The sequence below is a fragment of the Amblyomma mixtum genome, chromosome 5 (genome assembly GCF_055824585.1).
Source record: "Amblyomma mixtum isolate Tamu chromosome 5, ASM5582458v1, whole genome shotgun sequence".
NCBI classification, from domain to species: Eukaryota; Metazoa; Arthropoda; class Arachnida; order Ixodida; family Ixodidae; genus Amblyomma; species Amblyomma mixtum.
The window spans coordinates 60,224,642-60,230,641 of record NC_143016.1 but is presented as its reverse complement, the minus strand read 5'-3'; positions in this window follow the sequence as shown (position 1 = coordinate 60,230,641).

Genomic DNA, 6,000 nt, shown 5'->3' with positions numbered 1-6,000 from the left:
CGGACGCGCACGATTGCTCCGAGTACCTTGTTCTGCCTATAAACTTTTGTAAGGCGATACACTTACACGATACAAGACAGTATTTAAACCACTGGCGCATTTTTTTAGTGTCACATATCCTTCGGCCTGTGGGATAACCGCAGTGAAGGGCTGCAAATGAAAAAAACCCAGACCGCCTGCCGATGTAAGAAACAATACATATTTCTCCTGTGTCCTTAATCCAGCCCTGGGTTCATTTTCTACGCGATTGAATATAAAAAATAAGCTGTGTTGGGGTCTCTAGCCTGCTTGTATTTCACATCTACCTGAGGAAATTCTAGGGATCTTCTAGGTACTTCTCGTTCCGGAACATGTCACCGCCCTTTCAAGCGCAGCTGCTTGCTTTAAAACAAAGCCGTCGTAATTTCTGCATTTTTCAGTGCGTTCGTTCACAGGTGATGGTGCCCTTGGCTTTCTTTCTGTCTAATACCTCACAGAGAACGAGATAAAATTCGCTATATTTAAGAACGTTTTGTGCTTCAGCCCCCTTCTAACAAATGAGCAAACGGACGCTGGAGTCAACCTTTAAATTTCGCTTTCAGAGGAATTACATCATGGTCAGTACAATGAGCCACATTTTTGTTTGTTTTGCTTTTTAAATATCAGTTTTGCCCGACTTGATATAAATGCATACCAATGAGCGGTAAGTGAAAGTTCGTGACGACAGATCCGTCTGCAGATCCGGGTGCACGTTCAGGCAAAACTTGTCTGCTCTTGCTCTGTAAAGCCACGTCATTCCTTCAGATCGAGTTTTCTTTCTAGACATATTGTAGACATATGTAGGGTAGGGGAGGGGGAGGGGGGATACATGGCTACCGTACAACTAGAAGGAAAAAAGTTCATACATTGGTTACTAAAGATTAAAAAAAATTACTTCATCTATGCCCATGGCTCGTGCGATTGCTTCAGTTGCCGCTGCAAAGGGCAAGTCAGGTCCAGATTGCTTTGAAATCCGCGTGTCGCAGATGGTGGTTTCGCTCCAAGAGTGCGTTTCAAACGCCGTGTATAGGAAACCTAGGACTGCATGAGATCAATATTGCGATAGCGAGAAACGCAATTCGCAGTTCGTACCAGCAAAGAAATTATTTTGAAATCGGGACAACTCATATGGCTATATTACGGAAACTAGTGAATGTAGGCGTCGCTTTTTAGTTCTTTAGCTTCAGCTGTATACTGGCAGCGCACCATAACCTTCGATAAGTCCTGGAAGGTTGATTTATTGCCCCAAGCTGAGGAACGTTATTGCGAATTCCTATACGTACCACATTTTGCAACCTTTAACAGCATGACTTCGAAACATATAGCAACCTTTAGCAATGGATAGTAAAAGAAATTCTAGTAGAGGCAAGGAACACATTGATTTGTTATTTTTGAGCAGCGAACGCAGAGTTTAGCTCGCCCGTTACAATGCACGCCTAACCATTCTCTTGAAAGAGCATCGTATAACGGCACTCCGTGCACACTGGCTAGGGCAATCTACGCCCAGTACGCCTGGAGAGCGTTCTTCAGCGTCTGCTGTGGTCATGCGAAAGTTGCTCATTTATCTTATCTTCAGCGGGGAACTTTTGCAATGGTTAGAGTAACAGCGCAAGCCACTCTGGTCTAAACTCCCTGCGTGGCGGCCATTCAATAGCGCTACTTTGAGTTTATCTCAAAAAGTGAACGCCAATAGCTTAGGATAAGTATTTTCTCTCCGCGCAACTCGCTTATATATCACATTTCAATTTCTCTTTTATCTGAAATTTACCTGCGCACAAGTGTTTTTTAGGTAAACCTATAAGCAAGGTGTGGTTGTAAAAAGTCCAGCCGCGTGAATTTGCGAAAGGCGCTACCAGGAGGCCCGTCCGCGTGAACCCGCCAGTCTGTTCTTTGATGTGATAGGGTAGTGTTTTGTAGTGAAAATCCTCGCTGCTGGCAGCGTGGTGAGGTTTTTCATTGGAAAAAAACTCGTAACAACAAGTAACAAAATAAAGCTTACAGGAACATTCAAGGGAAAATTCGCTTTCAGTGGGGGCACGTGGATAACCATACCGCATTATGATATGCAATACGGTAGCGTATATCATCTGGTTTGATAAGGAAAGCCAGTCCTAAAAACACAAAATGGAACTTTGAATGTGGTAACATTGATTTTGTAGTAGAAAATACAATGACACGTTTAAGAAATTAGAGAGCCACTTAATTACAGTTACGTGTGGCAGTGGGATAGCATATCGCATCCACGCGACTGTTGCTGTTCTGTCACTGTACCACACGATACATAAAGACAATGCACACATATGGGCGACCTCTCCGCTGGCGGGGATTTTCCACAGGATGCGACGACCCTGCATCTGGCCCCGTGCCAACGGAGAGCTTGACACGTCCGCACCTGGCCGGGCGCAGCTGCCGACTGCCGCCTCGCATTCCGGGTGCCTCCGACATAGTGCGTGACGTCAGACCCCTCTCAGCCAATGAGAATTAAGAGACGTAAGATGGTCACACTTTATGCCGGTGAGGCTTCTATTGTTATCGCAATAAAACTTCCGGTCACCCGCGCATATAACTGCTGGTGAAAGTATACTGCAGTGACCATACATCATGCTGCTTGCACACGCAAGACGAGGAATGGTAGGCGCTGAATCGTTGTTTCCAAAGCTTTTATAGAGCGAACATCCCCCCATACTGGTATGAACTCATGCGGCTACTTCACTTGTGCATTTAATAGTCAAACTTATCACCTTGCGTGCCCGAACGCGTCGTAAAGGAATGTACAGGGGCGATGGAAAGAAATGCGAACGGAGCAGAGACTAGGCGCTCCGCCGTATCGCGTTTCTTTTCATCACGCTTTTACTTATATGTTAACAAAAATACGCTAAAGTCGTCCATGATATCCTGCCGGACGACTATGACGTCTTTTCCTTACCATCCAGGTAAAAGCGCTATGAAAAGAAATTCGAACGGTGCGGCGCTTAGGCGCCGCGTTATTCGCTTTTCTTTCCATCGTGTTAGAACTCCGATGCCGCCCAACGGACTAGCGAGAATTACCACTTGTTGCGCAGACACATCTTATTTGAGATAAGCTATGATCAGTGCTTAGTTTTGCCTCTACACACTTGAATCTGTTTCACTTGCAGCGTGTAAGTCCCTTTGCTCTCTGCGGAGAAGAGGGTCAGGCCGTTGGGGGCAAGCAAGGGGACATCTGAGCTCGCGTGGACAGAGATAACCAGCCAACAGCTCTACCGCAGTAGGCTATAGCTTCTCACTTCGAGCATCAGTTCACCGCCTGATGGCCTATCTCTGCGCTACAGAACCCGCAAGGAGGCTGCATTCGAGCTGACGCTTGAGTAAAAGGACTCGTGCACTGCTCAGCCGAGATTATTTAGGGAACTGGCGATGCTGCAAAACTCGCCTCGACTGGTATATGTGTCTGTGTCTACGGTAATATTTATCTCCAGGCCGCAAGAAAACGTTATGTTGTTTCACGGAATGCAGTTAGAAAGACGGGCTCTAGCAGCGCTTGTATAGTTTTGGCGCCTACGTTGACATGGTACTTCTTTACTGCCATCCCTACACTGGTCCCTTATGCCACTAATTGTAAGAAACTCATCATAATGTCCAGGCATCAATATATTATGAATGCTTTGTGTATAACTGCGATAAATTATTTTATTATCGTTATACTGAGTATTATTCATTTCGGCCTGTAACCAGTAAACAAACAACGACATTATTTTTGCGAAGGTATGCCAGAAAGAGCCACCACCAACTGAACAAACTTTGTTTGAAAATTGGATGTAGCGCTACACCCAATTTCCAAACAATGAGTTAGCAACTAGCCTAGCACCCATTCTACTGAAGTAGACAAGCTTGGTGTTCTCGTGAAATATTATTTCTTCGCAAAAAAAAAATATCACAAATACTTTTCCCTGTCCGCACATATAGCTTCGGGTTTGGTGACCTTGTCCACAGCAACTAAGAAATACGAAACCGCCCAAATCAATAGCAGTCGGCCTGCCGTTTTACTTCTGATCGATAGTGCGCGTTCCTAACCTGGAGAGATCAAAGACAAAAGCCCGGCGCAGTCGTCAGAAGCAAAGCGCAGGAACCGAGGCCAAAGGCTACGCTGCCATCGCCGTGTCCGTCGCGGATTCATTCGCTGGCCAAACATCAAAGGTAGCGTGGACACGTGGAGACGACACGGCATTCGGTCACGCACACGAGGCCTCCGTGCTGGGAGGTCATGTCTCACTGGTAGGGACACATAAAGAAAGAGAAAAAGTAAAAGAATTGATGAATGGAAACACGCAGTCGAAAGAAAGCAAGCGTGATCTGCTCTGGCTTTGGGGATCGTCCCGCTGAGATGACGTGATCCGTACCGAGATCGTCGCCGCTCACCGAGGAAGATAAAGAAGGGACAAACGAAACACGGTGATAAGAGTGTCCCCAGCCATGCAAGGCACGGCAGCGCTTTCTTTAAGCGTGTAGCCGTAACAAGGTCACGGCTAACGCTGGTCGGCTGAGCTGCGCCTCAGGAATCACTTCTTTTGTGAGAAGGTATAGGTGCGGGGGCAGATCGATGTCTCGAGTATAGAGGAGCCGAGGACGCACGCACAAGTAACGCATGAGCTCCTATATGTGATGCAGACGCTCATACGTGGACACACACATATATGCGGTCGTACACGCAAGTAGTTCCCGGGTCTTGCCAGTGTTTGTCTACTGTAAACAGTGGTGGCACAAATGTGGTTCAAGCTTGCACACGGTTTGTCGGCCATGTACAAGACGAGGTCAACGCGATGTATCGTGAGGACCAAGCATTGAAGACAAGTGACGAACGGCGGTCACCTAACAACTCTATCCATACTTTGGTCTTCAGAAAAAAAAAAAGGTCAATATTATCTTTCGCAGCCGTGCGAGTTGTACGAACTGTTGTAATGTTTACTCCAGCCTTTGTTCGCAGTAGAGGGAGCGGAGTGCACGTCAGGGCGAGGTGTGGTCCTCTAATGATAGCTGTCCCGATACACACAGGAGGGCTCATGAAGGTACCTTGCAACCAGTGCTCACGACAGCTTCATTAACAATGATCGCTCCGTTTATACGTGCTTAGGGCGGTTTTGACCTCACCCGCGGCATTTATTTCGCAAAGAAACGCAGTTTTGTTGTGACGAATAAGTGCTGCGGTTCAGTAGTTTGCTAAATGACTTTATTTCTCTCTTTTTCGTAATATTTCTTCTTCTTCTTATTCTTCTTCTTCTATTCACTAGGTGGAGCTGCTGTAGTCCGTAACCACCCTTTCTGCCAGCTTCTTGTTATCCTTTGTTTTCTTTAAATTTTGCGCCATACAATATAAACTATTTACTTGCTTGCTGCGTTCCTACTCTTACAGGACTGATGTTTCTTACAGCAGCACTGAGCACGTCCGTACACAAAGGCAAGAAAGACTGCAGATGAACAATTTCATCAAGGCGTGCATTTTAAGTAAGACGGCAGCAGCAGATGAATGCGTCCATAAAGCTTGCACGAGCTACACAAAGGTTATGTATACGTACTGCGCAACAGCACTACAGGGAAGCTACGCCAGGTTCCTGACTGAAAGCTAAGCAGAGAATTGTTTGTTCGCGTGCATATTAGTGGTGCAAAACTATCGAAAAATTGACTTTCGATAGTATCGACAGTTTTTTTGAAACTATCGATAGTGTAAAAAAACTATCGACAGTGATGCTACCGATATACTATCGATAGTATCGCTACCGATACTAATACTATCGATTCTACTATCGATAGTATTACTATCGATAGTATTGCTATAGAAAGTATTACTAGCGATAGTACCGCTTTCGATAGCAGGACTATCGATAGTTAAACTGTCGATGGTAAGACTATTGATAGTAACAATAATAATATTATGCATTTGCTGTCCAGCGATATAACCAAAACATTTGCGATACCTGATTGGTTTCACGCTCTCATGAGGCTTAT